At 49.4% G+C, this 20,898-nt stretch overlaps 1 long non-coding RNA gene across 1 annotated transcript; it reads left to right on the forward strand.

Moving 5' to 3' along the window:
- The first annotated feature begins 2,728 nt into the window (after nucleotides 1-2,728).
- LOC133260406 (uncharacterized) lies at nucleotides 2,729-20,692 on the forward strand. Its single transcript, XR_009740804.1, has 4 exons — nucleotides 2,729-3,083; nucleotides 17,942-18,034; nucleotides 19,965-20,043; nucleotides 20,409-20,692. It is a non-coding gene; the product is annotated as an uncharacterized LOC133260406 (long non-coding RNA).
- Nucleotides 20,693-20,898: the final 206 nt, after the last annotated feature.

A 20,898-nucleotide genomic window follows, 5' to 3' on the forward strand; every position in this document is an offset into this window, starting at 1 on the left:
CTCAGGACACATAGTCCCCCCAGATCACACAGTCCTTCTCCCAGATCACAGAGTCCCCTCCCCCAGGACAGAGAGTCCCCCACGGAGTTCCCCTCTAGATCACAGAGTCCACCCCCAGGACACAGAGTCCCCCCAGATCACAGAGTCCTTCTCCCAGATCACAGAGTCCCCCCACCAGGACACAGAGTCCGCCCAGGACACAGAGTCTTCCCAGAACCCAGAGTCCCCCAGGACACAGAGTCCCTCCTAGGGCACACAGCCCCCCGTTGCCCCCTGACAGAGACTCCCCTGGAGGGGCATCAGGCTGCGGGTCAGCATGGTTTTGGGGCTGCGGTGGCCGTGTCTCAAGTGTGGGCAGGGCTGCCGCCCAGAGGTCTGTGCTGGAAGTCAGGGCAGACCCCTGAGAACAGGAGGGAGGCGAGTGGCTCTGAGCCTCGGGCCTGAGTCCAGGGAGAGGGCTGTCGAGGCCCTGCATTTCCATGATGATGAGCATGTCTCTGCAGCTGGAATAAAGCATGAGGGCCGGAAGAAACGTCAAGAGCACAGCTTCATGTTTAAAATCTTCAGTGTGAGCCGTTACACATGATGACGTGGAATAGGACAGTGTGAGGGGGCAGAGGCCAAGGTTGCAGACTCCGTCTCACCGACATCCGCAAAGAGGGGAGCGCAATACTTTAAATGAAGGGCTGAGCCCTCCGGGAAGGGGTGTGGGGTAGAGACAAAGGTGGGGTGACAGTGAGTTCCACACACAGACACACACAGGGAGACACAATAGGAGCTGGCACGGGCTTCCAGCCACAGTGGGTGTCACGTTTGAGTCCTGAGATCAAAAGGGACGCAGTCATCCCTTGGGGACCACAGGCTGTGGGCAAAGCCAGTCGAGCTGGCAGGGCAGGTGGAGCCCAGCTCACGGATTCTCCCACAGGCTCTCCTGTAACCTTCCCGCTGATGGATGTCAGAGCTCTGAGATAGGAAGGGAAAGTCCTGCTGAATGAAGGATCTTTACTCCTTTGGTTTCCATCAAGGCACAGATAGAAGCAAGTTTCTTACTTTAACTTCTGGGAAGTCTCTGTCTGGGTGCCCGGAGACACACACACGGGAGATGCTCTGAACTGAGTGGGGGAAGAACATGTTCTTCATGATTCTATGAGAATTCTTCATTTCTTGTCTAGTTTAATGTTATTTTAAAATAGTGCTTGTGGTTTAATCATTCTTTTTCTTGAGATCTTGCTACCAGATTTAAAAAATCTGCTGCTACGAGCCAAGATAATTTGCTCATGTAATTGTTTTTGAAACAGATCTTATGCAAGACATTTTGTGCTGGTGAAGCTGAGCTGTGTATCTGCTGACTTGTGGCCAGGTATCAAGAAGGACCCCAGCTGATGAGCAAAGTTGCACCCTTGCCAGGGCCTGGATTTCAGGCCATGTGGCCATCCTCATGACTCAGAGGAGGTGGGACTCGACGCTTGTGGGCGGAGGGGCTGGCGGGGTGCCGACTCTCCGCTGCTGAGATAAGCAGTTCCTCTCTGGCTGGCAACATGTGTCCCTAGTCCCCGGGGAGGGGGCCCAGCTTCCTCTCCAGTGGCCCCCCTCCTCCTGCCCCGTTGCTTGAAGGCTGTTTCCTGGAAGAAGCGCTGTCTACCCTGGGCTTCTGCTGCAGAAAACACTGGGGCTTCAATCTGGAAAAGGGACAAAGGGACTGACGGAGGCCAAGGAGGCGCCCGCAGACCCATCTCAGCTTGTTATGTCCCACGTTCTTGGAGCCGTGAATCCAGCAAAAGTCGGGGTGGGGGAAGATATTTTAATCAGAATCACCATCAGGTTAAAAACAATGTTCAGAAAGTATGGCGACAGTGTGCTTGAAGTCGGTGGCTGGTAGCAACTTGTGAGAAAAAGAAACTGATTCCTGTTTTCTTTTTCTTATAACTCAGCAGTGAGGACCATGTAGGCTGCCAGCGATCAGAAATAAATGTCTAACTTGGATTTTGCACAGTTGGGCCCTGCTCCACAGCACACTGCCTGCCCACTGGCTAGCCCGAGTCCTGCAAGCACAGCAGAGGGGTGCCGACCGGAGATGGCTATGGGGTCCCTCCAGGGCTGCCCTGGGAACCTGTTGGTTTGCAGGACCCCTGGTTAGCCAGCAGCCTCTCTTGCTGCCTGTTCACTGTATTCCAGAACAAAAGCGCATCTAGTTTCTTTTTTTTTCCTGGGGCATTTTATTCTTTTATTCCTTCTGCTTCCCCTCTTTCTTTCTCTTGTTTTTACAATCTCCTTGTAATGACTAATTGGCAGTGTTTCCCGGCTTTTTTTATGTTTCTCTTGCTCTGGTTACAAGTCGTACTAACCCAGCAGTATCCACAGGGACCAATAGACAGCCAACATTCCCAGTGATATACTGCGCTCCCTGTTCTTTAAAGTGTAGCACATTTACAGGGAAATGCACACGGCGCGGGGGCCCACTCCCAGGGTCGCTGGCGTTGCGCTCGAGGTCCCTGCTCTACGCCCTGTGGGTGCGCCCCCTCCCCTCACAGCCCCTCCCTTCGCCTCCCCCAGCTTCCCCTTTCCGCTCACCCCCTCTCCTGAGACCTCTCCCCACATGGCCCCTCCCCGCGCGCACTCCTTCCCCATGCAACCACCTCCTAGCGCCCCCTCCCTGCGACCCCTCCCCGCGCGCCCCCTCCCCGTGCGCCCCCGCGGTCCCTCCTCCGCGCGCCGCGGTCCCTCCTCCTCTCGCCGCCTCTGTGCGCCCGCGGGGCCGCCTCGGTGCCCGTTTACTGCGCGCGGCAGCCACTCTGGAGCCGGCGCACATCTGGATGGAGTCAGGCCCAGCGCCCGGGCCGGCGCCCAGCCAGTCCCCACCCGCTGGATTTCCTGATGTAAACAGAGCAAGAACACAGCAACTCTGCTGAATGTGTCACGCGGCGCTCTTTATCTGCTTGGGGTCAAGACGGCGACTTAGAAAAACAGAAGCGTTGCTTTGAATTTAAACAGCTAAGAGCCAGAGCCGAGACTGGTCTGCAGGGGGGAGGGCGAAGGCCTCCAGACCCACCTCCCGCTTTTGTGCCTACTTGTTCCACTTTATGGTAATTTGGGGGCTAATTTCATTATCTACAGCCGAATTGGAAACAAGATGCTGTTTCTGCTAATGGTGCTGAAGGCGTGTATGACTTTCTGTGCAGTGGGTAGAACCTTCCACCCCGCCGCCCCCAGCCGCCCCCGCCGCTCTCAAAGCGCGTTGTGACGCTGATTCTCGCAGCCGGAAGCCTCCTGCCTTGTTTCTGAGAGGGCCGCATCGCTCTCTGTCACGGAGCGCCGGCCAGGAGCGCCTTTCCTTCCTGGGTTCCCAGAAGGGCCCAGGCCGGGGCTGGAGGGTAGACTTCCGACCCCGCTCGGCGGGTGGACGTGCTTCCTTGGCCGGTTCTGGCCCCGTGGTCTGCGCCCGGGTGCCTGGCTGTCCCTCGTCTTTGCCTGGAGCTGGTGGTTCCTTCTCTCCTCTGGCAGGGAATAAGGGCTTAAGGATTTGGGGTTCTGAATATTCATTAGCTAGAAACCAGCCAGCTATAAACCATGACAAAGTCATTTTGAAAAGATGGTAAAGAAGGAAAATAGAAAATGATGGCGGAGCTTGTGTTGTCTTCACCAACAATTAACACGAAGTGTAGGCGGTTTCCACCTCAGTCCCAAACTGTTTCACCGCCGGGTCTGGAGATCTGGCCGGGGGCGTTGTCCTGGCCAGGGTTCCCTGGCCCCGAAGCCGGGACTTTTTTTTTTTTTTTTTAAGTCCTTAAGTGGAACTGAGAAGGAGCTGCGCTTGTCTCAGGGCAGGCTTGGCGGTGGGGATGGGGCAGGCTGACTAGGGCCGGTAGCGTTTCCGCGGAGCAGCTTCCGGGGGAATTTTGTCTAAACGTTTGAGGTCAATGGGCCCAGGCGGTGGCTGGACGTCAGGGCGCTGGAATGTTGAGGAGCCTCGGATGCATCACAGTGCTTTGAATAGGCTACCAGGGCACTGTTTCCTCCCACAGACTGTATCTTGATGAATTTGCCAGAAATTGGGCCAAGACTCACAGAGAAGACCGAGGTCCAATTTGGCGAGTTGGCTGTTAGTGGCTCTGCTTGGTGGTTTGGTTAAGAAGATGGAGCCAAAACCCAGAGTGAGAATGAGGTTCCTTTAGAGCCGCCAAAGGCAGACGTAAGATTCAAGGTTCGTCTGATTCGCCCCACCCTGTGCTCTCTTTACCTGTTGAAACGTTGATGGCAGGATTCTGCAGTGGCTTCCTGTGATGGAGGGGTCCGGCCTTTCAGAGGTCTGGCTGCGAGTGCGGGACTTCTCAGTTTATTCATAAAACAGTTGCTTCTCCCTTTTCACACATTAGATTTTTACCGAAGTTTCAGGGGACAGGCAGGAGGTTCCAGAGAGAAGAGACCAGCGTGGCCCCTCTCTTGCTTACTTATTCCAGCCTCAGTTTGCTCATCTCTAACGGATAAGGAAATCTCCTTCTCCAGGTTAGCGGGTGTTATGGTAGGTGATGCGTGTGAGGTCACTGCCTGTTAACCAGGGTTACTACACAGGGGTTTGTAAGAAAGGCTTTTATGTTGCAGTTGGGTTTAGTGGTTCTGAATTTTTGTTAGTTCCTATCTATTATAGACAGGAAGACTTGGGAAGACTTTCTGACCTTACGTCCTCCATTCCACACACTCACCTTGTGTTTTCCAGGAGCTCCTTGATTTAATGATGGAACAAAGCATTTGAAATCAGGAGCGCACCACATTTTCCTGCTGTGCTCAGGGACCAGCAGGAACCTGTGTGTGTGTGTGTGCACGTGTGTGTGCTCAACACTGGTCCTATCACAGCTGTTTTACTTTAATTGAAACTTTTATTAAGGAGGCTGCAGATTCACATGTGGTTGAGAGGGCTGTGTACTCTGTATCAGTTTCCCCCAATGGTAACAGTTTGCAAAGCCACAGAAGGATGCTCAGCCAGGACATTGATATTGACACAACTCACTCACCTCAATCTGGTGACTTGCACTCAGTGTGTGCCTATTTGTTCCACACATAGCTGTATCCATGTGTGGGTCGTGTGGACACCACCGCAGTCCAGACACTAAAACAGTTCCACCAACACAGGGTCCCTCTGTGGCCTTTTGTGGCCACATGCCCCCCTCCTCCCGTCCCAGTTCTTGGCAACCACCAATCTGTCCTCTGTTTCTAAAATTCTACCCTCTGCATGGTCCTTTGGGGACTGTTTTTCTTGCTTAGCATAATTCTTTGGAGATTCATCCAAATTGTTACACGTATTAGTAGTTTGTTCCTTTTTATTGCTGAAAAGTATTCCGTGGTATGACTTTTCTGCAGTTTTTATCCATTCACCTGCTGAATGACATCTGGGCTGATTCTAGTTTTAGGCTATTACAAGTAAACCTGCCATATTATTTGTGTACAGGTTTCTGTGTGAATGTTAGTTTTCATTTCTCGGCTATAAATGTTCAAAAGGACCACTGATGATTTGTATGGTAGTTTAATGCTTAGTTTCAAAGAAACTGCCGAATTGTCCTCAAGACTGTGCCATTTTACCTTCCAGCCAGCGATGTATGAATGACCCAGTTTCTCCACATCCTGGCCAACCGTTGAGTGTTCTCGTAAGTGTATAGTGGCCTCGTTGAGGCTTAAATGTTCATTTCCTTAATGCTCAATGATGTTGACTATTTTTCCCTCATGCTTGTTTGCCGTGTATGTATGTTCTTCAGTGAAATATCACTATGCTTCATGCTCATTTTCCGATCGCATTGTTATTTTTTTTACTGTTAAGTTTTGAAAGTTCTTTCCATATTCTAGATACTGGTCCTTTGTCACATGCTGGATTTGCCAACACCTCTTCTCCATCTGTAGCTCATCTTTTCATTCGCTTCACGTAGACTTTCACAGAGCAAAAGGTTTTAATTTTGATGGGGTCCAATGTATCGGATTTTCCTTGTATGGGAGTGCTTTTGGTGTCAAGTCTAAGAACTCGTTGTTTAACCTTAGAGACTGAGGATTTCTTCTGCGTCCTTTTTATGAAAGGTTTGTAGTTGTACATTTTACACTCAAGTCTATGACCTAGTTTGAATTAACTTATATATAAGACGTGTGGGGTGAGTTCCCTCCCCTCCTGTCCAGTTTCATCAGAACCACTTCTTGAGAAGGCTTGCTTTCCTTCTCTGAGTCACTTCTGCACCTTTGTCAAACCTCAGCTGAGAATATTTATCTGGCTGTGTTTCTGGGCTCTTCTGTTCCTTAGATCCATGTATCTGTCTCACTGTCTCCCAATAGGACTCTTTGTGATTACTGTAGCTGTGTTATATGACTTGACGTCAGATTAACTGTTTCCTCCCACCTTACTCTTCTTTTTCAAGTGATTTTACGTTTGTGCCTTTCCATAACAAGTTTAGAATTAACTTGTCTATCTACAAAAAGTGTTGCTAAATTTGGATAGGAATTGAGTTAAACCTATAGATTCCTTTGGGACTTGACATTTTTATGATGTTGAACTTGCCAGTCCATGAATGTGGTATGCCTCAATGTTTGTTTGTCTTCTTTCATTAGCACTTTGTTTCATTAGCATACACGTTGTAATTTTTAGCGTACACTTTCTGTACATGTTTTGTTACATGTATATAAAAGTATTATGTTTTCTTTGTAGTTATTACAAATGGTTATTTGTTTTGAATTTAGTAATTTAATGTTCATTGTTAGTATGTAGAAATGTTACTGATTTTTGTGAGCTGATCTTGTATCTTGTGACCTTGCTATACTTACTTTTTGCTTCTAGGATCTTTTTTTGTAGATTCTTTTGGACTTTTACAACAGACAATCATGTCATCTACAAATATAGTTTAACTTCTTCCTAATATCTTTTATTTTTCTTGCCACTGCAGTGGCAGAACTTCCAGTGCCATATTGAACGACAGAGGTAGAGCCTTGCCTTGTTCTTGATTTTAGTGGGAAAGCACACATCCTTTCACCATGAAGAATGATCGTAGCTGTAGATGCTAGATGCTCTTTGTCAAGTTGAGATCATTTCCCTCTCTTGCTGATTTCCCTTTATTATTATTATTTTTTTTATCATAAATGAGTGTAGTGTGTTAGTTGCTCTGTTGTGTCTAGCTCTTTGTGATGCCACAGACTGTAGCGTACCAAACTCCTCTGTCCATGGGATTCTCCAGGCAAAGATACTGGAGTGGGTTGCCATTCCCTTCTCCAGGGGATCTTCCTGAGCCAGGGATCAAAAGTGGGTCTCCTGCATTGCAGGCAGATTTTTTACCATCTGAGCCACCAGGGAAGCCCTAAATGAGTGTAATGTTTTATCAAATGCTTTCTCTGCATCAAATAATAGGATTGTTTTCTTTTGCTTTTTGATATAGAGGAACTAAAAAGCCTCTTCATGAAAGTGAAAGAGGAGAGTGAAAAAGTTGGCTTAAAGCTCAACATTCAGAAAACTAAGATCATGGCATCCGGTCCCATCACTTCATGGGAAATAGATGGGGAAACAGTGGAAACAGTGTCAGACTTTATTTTTTTGGGCTCCAAAATCACTGCAGATGGTGATTTCAGCCATGAAAATAAAAGACGCTTACTCCTTGGAAGGAAAGTTATGACCAACCTAGACAGCATGTTCAAAAGCAGAGACCTTGCTTTGCCAACAAAGGTCCATCTAGTCAAGGCTATGGTTTTTCCAGTGGTCATGTATGGATGTGAGAGTTGGACTGTGAAGAAGGCTGAGTGCCGAAGAATTGATGCTTTTGAACTGTGGTGTTGGAGACAACTCTTTTGAGTCCCTTGGACTGCAAGGAGATCCAACCAGTCCATTCTGAAGGAGATCAGCCCTGGGATTTCTTTGGAAGGAATGATGCTAAAGCTGAAACTCCAGTCCTTTGGCCACCTGATGCGAAGCGTTGACTCATTGGAAAAGAGTCTGATGCTGGGAGGGATTGGGGGTGGTAGGAGAAGGGGCCGACAGAGGATGAGATGGCTGGATGGCATCACCGACTCGATGGACATGAGTCTGGGTGAACTCTGGGAGTTGGTGATGGACAGGGAGGCCTGGCATGCTGCAATTCATGGGGTTGCAAAGAGTCGGACATGACTGAGTGACTGAACTGAACTGAACTGATGGTAGAATATATTGATTGATTTTCAAATACTGACTAGCCTTGCATATTTGGAATAATCCCAGTTGGTCACTTTGTATTGTTCTTTCTATACACTATTGGATTTAATTTGCTGATATTTTCTGAGGATTTTGTGTCTAGGTTCATTAGTTATATTGATTGATAGTCTTATATCACTGTCTTTGTCTAGTTTTGGTTTCAAGATAGTACTGACATCAGAAAATGAGTTGGAAGTGTTTCTTCCTTTTTCATTATCTGGAAGAGATTATATAAGATTAGTTTTAAACTTTTCTCTTGTAATTTTCTTTGATCTGAAGTCTACATTATTAGCTATTAATAGAGTTATTACTCCTTATTTTTTAAAAAAAATAATGTTTATATATTTATTTCCGTATTTTTTGCTTTCAACATGCCTGTGTCATTACATAAGAAGAGAGATTGTTTTGGTAAAAGCATGTACATTTGGAGCATGTTTATTTTTCCAGTCTGTTAATCTGTATCTTTTGATTAGTGTATTTGGACAATTTGCATTTAAGGTGGTTTCCAGGTATATTAGTGCTTAAAAGGACTGTTTTATTATTTGTTTTCTCCAGCTCTTGATCCTGTATTTCTCTGCATTTTTCCTGGTGCATTAGCACTATTTTAGGATTCCCAAAGTGATTTATCATTATTTTAGTGTGTGTCTAAAGGTTTTGTAGTGGCTGCTCTGGGTACCCAGATATACATATGTGACTTGTAACACTTAACTGGTATCAATATTTTACTATTTTCAGGAGTGAAAACTTCACATTCATTTAGTTGCTTTTTCCTTCCTTGCTTTTAAATAATTTGCTCTTATGAATTAGAACGTGTTATGATTTCTGGTTTATCATTGAATGTAACTGATAAAACTTGAGAGCAGGATACTCTGTTGTGTGTGCCCATTTCTAATCTTTCTGTTGCTCCTTCTTCCTTCCCAGTTCTTCCTCTATCATTCCCTGTCTGCTTGAAGGAGCTTGTTTAGTAGATCTGTAAGGGAGGCCTGTTGTTCAGTTGCTAAGTCAGGTCTGACTGTTTTCGACCCCCTGGACTACTATTAACTGATTCATGAATGTTTCCCTTTCTGCGAAGTTTGTTTGAACTTGGTACCGTGCTTGCCTGTTTAGCATCCAGGCTTTTTTCATAGAGGCAAAAACATGCTTCTGGGCAGGTGCCTTCACTTTCATATTATAGCTCTGTTTTAATTTAATGGCCTGACACCCCGGGGCTATGATGGTTGTGTTACCTGCACTTCCCAACAATGTCGATGTTCAGAGAAGATTAACTGGAAATTTGCTGTGAGTTTCAATCTGTTGTTTCAAAAGGAATTCATGTTTACAGCAAATTGCTTTTAAAAAGTCACTGATGAAACTCCTCTTTGCCATTCAGGGAAAGACCTGAAGAAAAATTAGTGCATTGTGTTAAGAATTACCCGTTGCGGTGTCTACTGAACAGCTGTTAGGATAGAATTCATTTTGCCTCCCCAGTTTTTACTTTAGTATTAATTTTCACTTATACAAGAGTCTTGAAGCAGATGATGCTTTTGGTTAAGCAATTCATGGGTCAGTGACCTGTTAAGTAATTTGTCTCTGAATCTTCAGTTACTTCAGTAACATTTCTGCCTATTCTGAGAAGGCTATTTAAACCAGTTAGTTTTTCTCTGAACTATCAGACTTAAAATTGCTGTAAATGAATGTTGCTTTTTACTCATATGAATGGAACCTGCCTTAAAACCCTCAACTGGTATCCACCACGTGATGTCCTGCTCGCGTGCACAAGATTCCAGACAGTGTCTCTGTAAATGTGTTTTATTTTAAAAAAGCTGGAGACTTTTTCACTTATGGAGTTGTTTCCATGTTGTTACTGAAAGAAAATTCAGAGTAAGGCATTTCTTGGAAAACTAATGCTGGAACTGTATTAGTGATCTAGATAACTTCCCAAATAACTCAAAATATTTTACAATATTTCTTTACCTGCCTTTTTTTCCTACTAGCAAAATCAAGGCCATTGATCCTACAGAGAGACACCTCAGAGATCTCATGGGTTTGGTTCTAGGCATCCCAATGAAGCAAATACCACGATACAATGAGACACTCACGTGTTTTGGTTTCCCAGTGAACATAAAAGTTGTTTATTCTATATTGTAGTCTATTAAGTGTGCAACACTAGTACATCTGAAAGAACAATGTGTGTAGCTTAATTTAAACATACCTTCTTGGTAAAAAATGCTCACCATGAGCTGACAGTACAGAGTGGCTGTAAATCTTCAATTTGGAAAAAACATAGCATCTCCTTCGAGGCACAAAAAAAGTGCACTCGTGGTTCTTTCGTCCAGGTGGGACACGCCCATAACCTGGACATTCCATCCCGGTGGTGCCGACACACCGCCGTGAATTTCAGAGGGATGCAGGAGAACCAATAGAAGTGATTTAGAGCTGGCTGTCTAATGATATGGACGGCGGCTGTTGTGAGAGGCTTAGCCGGCCAGACAAGAGGCCTGAGGTCAGATTAGAGACGGAAGATGCGTATTAACTTGGCCTTGAGGCCCCAGACAATGAGGAAGCGGTCCCATGGGTCAATTTCTGGGTGTATCTCTGTCAAAAGATATTTTTCATGAAAAGGTGAAAGCGAGATTCTCGTAGTGATGTAAACATCAACCCGTGTTGAAGATTTTGTCTTACTCTTTGACCACTGAGGAAACCAGGCAGGTGTTAAAAATGGTCCAAGGAAAGGTGAAAAGCCCAAGTTTATTTGGAGTAAGTTTGTGTAGGCAAAACTGATTTTTTCTGCAGGAACAGTGAACTCTACTGAAATTCCACAGGACAGCTGCAGTTTGCATACCCATCCTTGTCCGCAGTTTTTGAAGAGATGTAAAATAGCTGGCTGACAGCAAGCCAGGTGAAAAGTCAGGCTGTTTGGAGGAGTGTGCTGTGGACTTGCAGCGTTGTCATCAAAGAACATTTTTTCCTCTCGTGTCTGGGTTCATTCTGCTGCTCTACACTCATCACCACCGCCCGCCCCCCCAAAAAAAGTGAACTGAACCAGAGAAGGGAGCACAAGACAATCCTTCTGCTCCCTGGGAACAAACCAAACAAGTGAATATACATATTACATTGGAATGTGAGTTACAGTGGAGTGGGCATTCCGTTCTCAGTTATGCCATTTTATTGCTCTGCCAGCGAGACTCTTTCAAGCCCAGTGAGTTACTGAATGAATCCTGCCTGGTGCAGGAAGATAGAATCCACCAATCAGAAAGTAACAAAGAAGTAGATAAAAGAAAGTGAGGGACTGAACTGAAAATACAGTAACAGAAATAGATAAGAGTCACAACGTCACATCCTGCAGAAGAAGAGTATGGACCGCAGCATCTTTTCACTCGCCTTCTGATTGCAGAGTTTTCCTATCTCGTCTCAGAACCGCGTCCCGCTGGCCCCTGTGGATGGTGGGGGAGGTAGACGCCCACAGTGGAGGAAGGGACTTCACACCCTGGCTTTGCTGCCAACAAGCCACGAGTCTGGGCAACTGGCGGCTTGCTAAAGGCAGGTCAGACGGGTCATGTCTGAAAGGGGGCGTGTTCTGGCCCTCTGGTGAGGATTCAGAATGTCTTTCCTAAGCACCAGTGAAAACTGAACAAGGCCACAGATGTAAAGCTTGGACATGAGATGCCCAGTAGATGATGTCAGGGCCTCCTGGTTACTGTTGTTACTGGTGACTCAGCAGCTTCCCACAGGGCCTGCGGCCGGGAGGAGAGAGGATGCTCATCCCACCCCTCCCGTGGGTGCCCCGCTGCACCTGAGCAGGGGACGGGGAAGGGCCCTTGGGGGTCTGTTCGGGACCATTTACTGGAGGAAGATGTGGCCCGCCTGTTGATGACCGAAGCCTTGTAAACACTCCTGCAGCCCGAGACATGGGGGAACGTGTGACTCCTGGAGCCTCCCTGTTGTCACGATGAGATGACATGTCGGTTTCATTTCAGACTCTTCTGAAGGAGACTGAGCCAAACATTCAGGGCCTGCAGGCTGGTGGAAAGGTGACTGGGGCAACCCTGGCTTCCCTGCATCCATAGGACTCAGGGTAGAGTCTCGTGGCCAAGCACGGAGAAGCCCCGGGCGGCCGAGAACAAGCCTCCTGCTCATCCAGGCCTGGCTCGGCGAGCTCGGGGGGAGGCAGAAGGGCAGCTGGTCCTTGGTGTGTCCCTGGGGAGCTGGCAACACCCCTCTTTCCATGTGTACCCCCAAGGCTTGGGGCCAAACCTGAGGAGGAAGTGCTTCTCCCCTTTGGGCTGCAGCCCAGCCTGTGGTCAGAGATGCTGCTCCTGGTGTGAAGGACACACAGCCGTGGTTTCTGGACCTGGTGGCCTTGGGCTGAGGGCTGATGGGAGAGTAGGGGTGCCTGGGCTGGCGGGGCAGGCAGAGCCCCGTGTCTATCCGGAAGGAGGGCTGTCCCAGCGAGGCAACCCTGGATTTAAACTCGGGGACCAAGGTCCAGCTGTGGCCACCTGCTTGAGTGTCCTTTCTAGTGAACCCTGCCCTGCATGCTTGGCCACTCTCTCTGTGGTTTCCTTGTGTGTGGAGGGGATTGACATTGGGAAAGATTGAAGGCAAAAGGAGAGGCGGGTGGCAGAGCATGAGATGTTTAGATAGCATCACTAACTCAATGAACATGAATTTGAACAAACTCTAAGAGACAGTGGAGGAGAGAGGAGCCTAGCATGCTGCAGTCCATGGGGTTGCAAAGGGTTGGACATGACTTTGTGACTGAGCAACAACAACAACAGCTGAGACAGTGAACCGAGCCCGGTGAGCATCGGAGTCCTGGGTGTGGACCGAGCCCCTCACTGCCTGACCCCACCAAAACAAGGAATTAGGGGGGAAATTTGTGAAATTATCTGGCACTGAGCAAGTGCCCAATGGAAGTGAATTAATTTTTTTGACTTTGCCAATGCCCAGTGTTGATGTGAGTTCTTCTAGAAATTCAGTTCTGAATTCCTAATAAATAGGACGTTTATCATCTTTATCTGTTGTATTGTCCAGTTGCCCAGTTGTGTCCAACTCTGCAATCCCGTGGACTGCAGCATGCCAGACTTCCCTGTCCCCTACTCTCTCCTGGAGTTTGCTCAAGTTCATGTCCATTGCATCGGTGATGCCATCCAGCCATCTCACCTATCATATTATTTGTAAATTACTAACAACCAGTTCTTCCTTGAGAACCCCTGCCTGCGCTCTGCCGAGACACAGAGCTGGAACCGGCACGACTTTGTGCTCCTCCTGATTGCAGAGCGTGGTTTTATTTTTCCAGGAATGTCTTGCTCAAGCAAATGGCCTGACTGTTCTTCCCGGGTACTTCTGTGGACGCATCCACACTCACACCGAGAGTCAAGCATCGCTCACTGAAAATTCTGGTTCTCTGGGCTGTGCAGTCAGGGTCCTCACCGGCCCTGCTCCCCCAACCTCAGCTCTGGCCTGTCAGCTGGTTGAGTCTGTGGCATTTGGAGCAGGTTTGATGTCCTCTCCACATGCTGGATGGTTCAGAGAAGTTGCAAGATCTAGAATTTGAAAAACGTCTGGATTTTGCATTTTACATCTTAAACTATTGTTGCAGTTCTGGATTAAGATTTATATATTTGAAAATATTTCAGCTTCTTGAGCTCCTTCTAAAGTAAGTGCGGCATTTTTTTCAAAGTTCAACATACACCTATTCTGTTTTTTAAGAAGTAGCCTCTAGCCGTTGACTGGCCACTGATGGATGAATCCCTCATGGTCTGTAGTCCTCACAGCCCCTGACGGGGTGTTGTCTTCAGTCGCACCTGGAGACCCTGCCCTCTGGACAAAGGCCTCCCTGGACAGGACGGGCCAGCCCTCCCGTCTCCTTTGCCTCCTCCACAGACACGTCCTGGGCCCGGGTCTCCAGGGGCCGTGGGCTGCCAGCCCTGGGCAGTCAGAAGCTCTATGGGCCGGTCGGGGTCTCCTCTCCTGGCCTCCAACGGCCCCCTTGCTGGCACCCCATCTTCCTGGTGGCGGTGAGAGGCTGTGAGCCTCAGCCCCCGAAGGGAGGGAGGGCACTGTCTCCTCTTTGCCGGCGTTCTCAGGCTTCGCGAGGCTTTCTCAGGAAGCTCCGTGGCTGCGGCCCCTTCTCGGGCCAGTGGCCTCGGGCAGGGTGTGCAGGTGTCCCGTGTCCCCTGCCTGGAGTCAGGAAGTTTCCCTCAGGAGGTCCTCAGCGAGGTCGTCCAGTCCTTCTCCTTGTGGCTTCTCTCAGAGAAACGCTGCATTTTGGTGCCAGAGAACCTCTGCTGGTTCCTCTGGGTGCCCCGGGGAGGGGGGGACTGGGATCCTGGGTGTCCGCCTGAGGTGACCTGGTTTTGGGAAACGCATTCAGCTCCCGCTCAAGTGGCCTTTCTTACAACCGTGAAGGCATCCACGTGCGCTTCCTGCCTCTCTGTCTGTCTCTCTGACTGTCTTTCTCTGCTTTGTCTCTGGCTGCCTCTCTCTGTCTTGCTGTTCTCTCTCTGTCTCTGTCTCCCCGTTCATCTCTGTCTCCGCACTTCCGGAGCCGTGTGCCCTGGAGGCAGTTATCAGGAGCTCTGCTCAAGGACATCTGAGTCTTAGGAAAGCAGGCCCTTCTCACCCGTCCAGAGCCTCATCTGGGTCACATAACTTTTCGTTGGGCCTTGGCCAGAGATCACTTTTATTGGGAATAAGTTATTACTGCTAAGTACTGCTTTCTTAATCCTTCTGGATATTTAAGAATCTTCATCAGAAGCAAGTGGGCACTGGTAACTTTTGGTCTTTTCTAAATAAAATAACTTTGTCCAGGTGTAGCAAGTATTTATTCCAGTATCAGGACAAGCTTTCATTGTGTTATTTACAATTCACTTATTTGCAGGTGATGGCTGGCAGGGGCATGTTGCTAAGTCGTGTATGGAAAATGTCCCCATGTTTCGGGACAGAGGTGATTCCCACACTCTGGGTGGCAGAGTCAGGAGTTTGGGGATGGGGTGCCCCCAGTGGTCCTCCCTGGGCTCCAGGGGGTGTGATTTGGGGCCATGTGAGTAAACCAGGTGTGACCTTGTATCACAGAGGGTGCGTCCACCCAGCGAAAATAAATCTCTGTTTTGGGAACATCCTAAGTTATAGAAACCCTGCGACATTGAAAGAGAATAAAAATTCTTTAAAAATCTTAAATTGAAATATATTTCTTCCAAATAACGTCTCGCATGATATCATCTAAACATTTTGGTTCAGGTTGTTCTTTGTGATGGAATTAACTTTATATTTTAAAATTAGTGGTTTTCTCTGGATCCCCTTCTTCCAGGTCATGGTATCATCGCTTTGATTTCTGTAGAATTTCAGAATTTCTAAGAATTTTCATTTCAGATCCAGGAGTTCTAGTTTCCTTCTTACAGAACAAAACAGCATTTGATAGACTTTTAAAGAATCTACTACTCATGGAATTCTCCAGGAAAGCATACTGGAATGGGCTGCCATTTCCTACTCCAGGGGAACTTCCCCACCCAGGGATTGAACCCACGCCTCTTGTACCTCCTGCATTGGCAGGTGGGCTCTTTACCACTGAGCCTCCTGGGAAGCCCCTTGTCCTCACAAGCACATTCTTTCTACCTTGAGTTACGTAGCCGGGTTGGAGGATGCAGAACCCCCAGGCCTGCTGTGCCCAGGGGTCACCCCTTTGGGGTGGGGTCAGAGGCCTGTCTGCTTTCCTCCCACCCCCGGGAGATTAGATTTGGTGTCTGGCCAAATCCTTGGCTAGAAATCTTGAACAACAGGGCCTTTGCACTAACCGCCAAGTGTGTGGTCATCCCAGCAAATTTTAATGGACTTAACATGACTCTCACACCCCAGATGCCCTACTGAGAGGAGAGTCTGGTTCATCAGTGGACACGTTGGATCAGAGGGGCTCTTTCAGCAGCGTTGGTTCATCAGCACACATGTGGGGTCAGACGCAGCGAGACTGAGCAGTCTTGGCAGTGAAAGTGAAAGTCTCTCAGTTGTGTCTGACTCTGCGACCCCATGGACTTTACAGTCCATGGAATTCTCCAGGCCAGAATACTGGAGTGGGTTGCCTTTCTCTTCTCCAGGGGATCTTCCCAACCCAGGGATCGAACCCAGGTCTCCTGTATTACAGGCAGATTCTTAACCAACTGAGCCACAAAAGCGTGAAGTTGGAGGTCTGACAATGCCGGGTGCTGGGATCTGCTGTGATCTCTTCCCTTCGAGAGGCACCCCTGCCCCCCACCCACCCTGGGGACCACAGGCTGAACTTCCTGGGCTGTGCCCTGCACAGGGGAAGAAAGCCCAAGAGAGGCCAACCTGGCTGCCCTAAGCGCTGTCCCCCGTTGGTGGCCAGTGGCTCTCTGGGCGGGGCTGGCACCTGGAAACCGGAGGACGGCCAGGCGGGTGCGGCCGGGACTTCTGTCTGGGAGGACACAGCAACGGGTGTGACTGCACCATTCGGGCTCTGGACAGAGCAGAGAGAGGAGTGCGTGGCCGGCAGGCGCTCAGGACCAAACAGGAAGGAAGGATGTGCTTGTCAGCCCCCCTTGCAGTATGGACTGCATCCGTGTGTCTGAGCTGGGAGCTGACAAACAGCCCATTGTGTCAGGATGGGGTTAAGTCACCCGGGCAGCTGACTCGGCTTCAGCTTGGAAATGGCATTTCTCACCTCCTCCACACTGGTCTTTTCAGTTGCTTGCCAAGTTGAAGGGGGGAAAAAAAATCCCTTAATTCTGGTTAGAAGTGTTTCAAACGTTACATAAAGAGGCACTTGGCTGGTTAACTGGCTCAGTTTTGCCTGGGTTTCGTCTCAGGAAGCATTTAAGCTCGCTCCCCAGGACTGCACCCATAGTAAACACCCTGCTTTAAGGGCCCTCCGCACACGTAGGCTCATTGTTCCTCCTGAGAACCACCAGTTTATAAAAATCACAAACACATTGTGTTTGCTGGAATATCCTGGTCTATGTTTGAAAAGGTGTAATACATTCCAGTTTGAAAACTCAAGTTCTCTAAGATGCTTCTTTTCCTGTAGGTTCTGCACTTTGGCCTCAAGAGAGGCTCAGTCATGTGGGCACGTGGAGAGCCAGTTTGCCCACGTGGTGTGGCACTCTGCATCTGATACATTAGGGGTTTTCATTCATCAGTGAAATTAGGAAATGCCGTGACACTTTCTAATGTTCTCACTAGCTCACTTTTTTTTTTTTTTTGCTGCATATTTATAATCGAGTAGACAGGACAAGTTCCAGTCTCCACTAACCACCTAGAGAGGATGTTGAGATTTTAAGCTGTAGAAGTTGCTCTTGGTTTAGCCAGGTTCTTGCAGTCAGAAGAAGTGCTGTGTGCCCTGTTCTGATGGGCTCAGGGGGTGCCATGGCCATGGGTCTCTGTGCTTGGTGGTGGGAACACAGCTCCACACCTGGTCTCAGAGCACAGGTGAAGACGTTCTCCCCGTCATGGGGGTAGTCCCTGGGGACAAGGTGCTGGGGTGAACCCGGCCGTGTTGGGGGTCCTCTTCAGCCACTGGTGCTTCGAGTTTGGAGTAGAACCTGCTCCCTGGTGGGCAGGTGGTGCCATGCAGGATTGTTGTGACAAATCCAGTTCCTTCTGATATTCCTCTCCCTCCCCTCCCCTCCCTCTTCCCTCTTCCCTCTTCTCCTCCTCTCCCCTCCCCTCCTGCCCCCCCTTTCCTCCCCTCCCCCTCCTCTTCTCCTCACCCTCCCATTCAGGAGTTTATTCTCTCTAACTCATTTTCTTGCTCTTTCATTTCAGGCATGATTTGTTTCCTTAGGAATTCCTTCTATAGTACTTGGAGCTTTGTGGATAAAGCACCAGTCAGAGCCGCCCTGTGGAAATGGAGCAAAGGTAATTAAAGACACACGAGTGTGTGCTCTTTCCTTTGGAGACTGAGTCTTGCAGGCCCTGCTCTAGATCTGTGTGCTCGGCTGTGGTGTGGGATGTTAGCGGTGGCGCTGCAGGGCCTTCAGAGTGTTGGGTCTGGGCTGGGCCTGGGTGGGTGGATGGACCCCCGCACCGGTGTCCTGTCAGTTCAGATGAACTACCCAGTCCCAGATCCCGGCTCTTCAAAGCCCAGGGTCAGGTTACGTTTTATAAGAAGAAAGTCAGATTCAAAGACTGGCAGAAGATAACCTAATCTTAACTCAGAGACACTCACAGACGTGCTTTTGATATTTATGTGCTGTATTTTCACAGCACTTTCTATAGGTCGGGACTTAAACCTGGGAGGGTTCCCGCTTGAGCCAGCCTGGATTCCATCCGGTCACAGGCTTAGTCTCTTGGCCTCAGGGTCCGCGGCCCGGATCCTCAGCTTGGAGTCCAGCCCTCATGGGAGCCGCTGCAGGGCCTGTGAGCTAGGCCCTCTGGGTAGAGGCGTCTGACGTGCTGCCTTCACTGAGCCCCTGGCCCAGCCACTTCACCGTGGACAGGACACTGTGCTGTGGTCCCAGGGTCCCCAGGGTGCACCTTGTCCAGTTCGAAGGTCCAGACTGCAGCCTACCCTGTCCCTTTGGATCCCTGAGCATGCAGCGGGCCTGGACCCTGTTGTCTGTCCTCTTCCTGAGAAGCCCAGGCATTTCCCAGAGCACTTGCTGTGAGGAGCTGCCCCACTTGGGCGGCCATGAGCTGGGGACAGAGCTGGGGAGGCCTGGGCGAGAGAGGGGCCAGGCAGCCCGCCGAACCCCTCCTCCTGCAGGCCCAGCCAGGCTCTGATGTCCATGGGGACGCTGCCCCCCTTCCCCAACCCCCGCCCTCATTAGGGAAATGACTGTTTTCCTTGCATTCCAGGCTCTGCCGTTCATGTGAGCCTTTGGGGATCTGTGGGGACAGTGGCAGATGGGGCTGAGGGCGGGGGGAGGAGAGTTGAGGGAGTAAGTAAGTGTCAAGGAATTCATTGTCTGCGCTCCACCTGTTGCTGCTCTGGTCCCAATCAACCTGCTCGCCAGGCTGGAGCCAGCGGACATCTGGAAACACTGCTCTGTTTATAAACTTGGCATGGAGCAGCGCTCGCGGCCTGACCTCCCACACGAATCTGGAAACAATTAGAGAAGATGATAGGCAGGCCCGAGAACGCTCCAGGGAGGAGGAGCCTGCAGGGGAGGGGTGCCCGGGGGAGCCCGCGGGGGGAGCGGGAACCGTCCTCGGGTGTGAGGAGCTGGGGTCTGGGAGGGAGGTGGGTAGGGGAAGGGCGCCCGGGGAGGGGGTAGGGAGCCAGGGTGGGTGAGGGGGCCAGAGATCTGGTGGGGGAGTGGGGTATGGGGAGAAACGAGGGTTGGGGAGACCTTGGGAGGCCTGGACTCCAGGGAGGTCTGGATGGGACCCTGGGTAGGGTGTTTGCAGTCCCCAGCGGCACCCCCACCCTGGCCCCCAGCCTGCCCTCACTGTGAGCTCAGGACCAGTCCATCATGGACACAGAGAATCCAGGCCTTTCTGGTCCCTGTAAGAAAAACATCACACAGTCTCAGCTCATTTTTTTTAGTTTCGGAAACACATTCTTGAAAAGCACTTTTTAACCACAGGAAGTTTAAGCAATGTGCCATTTTCCCGCAGAAAAACTAAGAGATACTTGAAGTGCAGGGGGCAGTTCTCTAAACAGGGCAACCCTGGCGGCCCGGTGCTGGGCCCTGTGGGGTTGGACCCCGTGGCGCTGGGCCCTGGCAGACAGATGAGTGCCCCGCTCTGAGCTCCGGAGCCAATTTAAGCCAGAGTCTGCAGCCGCAGGAGGTGAATGAGTCTCGTCCTCTTCACTCAAGAAACACTTTTTTCTCTTTCTCCGCAGAGTTGAAATGTGATTCCCAACCTGGAGTGGATGCTCTTTTCACGCTCAGCTGGGTCTCTAACTCCTGAAATATTAATCTGTAAGAGCTGCTGGCAAACCAATCATTGGCACAATTAACAAGCTCCTGGTTGGCCACATAGCCTTGAGGAAGGGAGGTCCCGGGGGTGGGGGTCAGCTGAGCCACTGGGAAGGTGGCCTCCCCCCAGCCTTGGTCCCACTCTGCCTGGTCTCCAGGATCAGCCCGAGTGTGTTTGCTAAGATTTCTGAAAGTTGCTTCAGCCACGATCACACGTCATGTGTCAGCTCACATCCAGGCACTCTCTACTCTCTGAGCACAGAACTTCGAGGCCCGGCCTGGTCCCACCATCCACCCCCTGCACCTTTCTTCTTTGCATACATGTGTCCTTTATACTCCCTGCTTCTTATGCACTGGTTTCCTTTTAGGACATAGGACAAGTACCATCCAGGGATGTGAAAAATCCAGCCTGAGGCCCCAAACAGAGTGGGTCCTGCTCTCTGGGCAGATCCAGAGCTCCTGAAGATGAAAACCTCGTAAGCCAACTGTGGACTCGGTGCTTTGCTGCAAGAGGATTCATTTGAGCTATAATAAAAAGTAGTGTGTTTATTTAACCCCTGTAAGCTGATCTCCTTGGTCTTCATGAACTGGCTGGGCAGCTAAGGACCCACATTCCTTCCACAGTTAATAAAACTTCATATTTTTCTCTGTATTCATAAATTTAATTGCACTCAGACCCACTTAATCTACATTAGTTTTTGAAACTTTACCTAGATTAAAAAAACACAAGCACTTCTATCCCTCCCCCCGACCCTCCCTGCAACATGCAGCATAATCATCATCTTTAAGTTAGACGATATAAATTGGAAATTTTACTGGTTTTGTCCTTCGGAAATCATCTCCCATCTTTACAATCTT

This window comes from Bos javanicus, chromosome 14, assembly GCF_032452875.1.
Source record: "Bos javanicus breed banteng chromosome 14, ARS-OSU_banteng_1.0, whole genome shotgun sequence".
Taxonomy (NCBI): domain Eukaryota; kingdom Metazoa; phylum Chordata; class Mammalia; order Artiodactyla; family Bovidae; genus Bos; species Bos javanicus.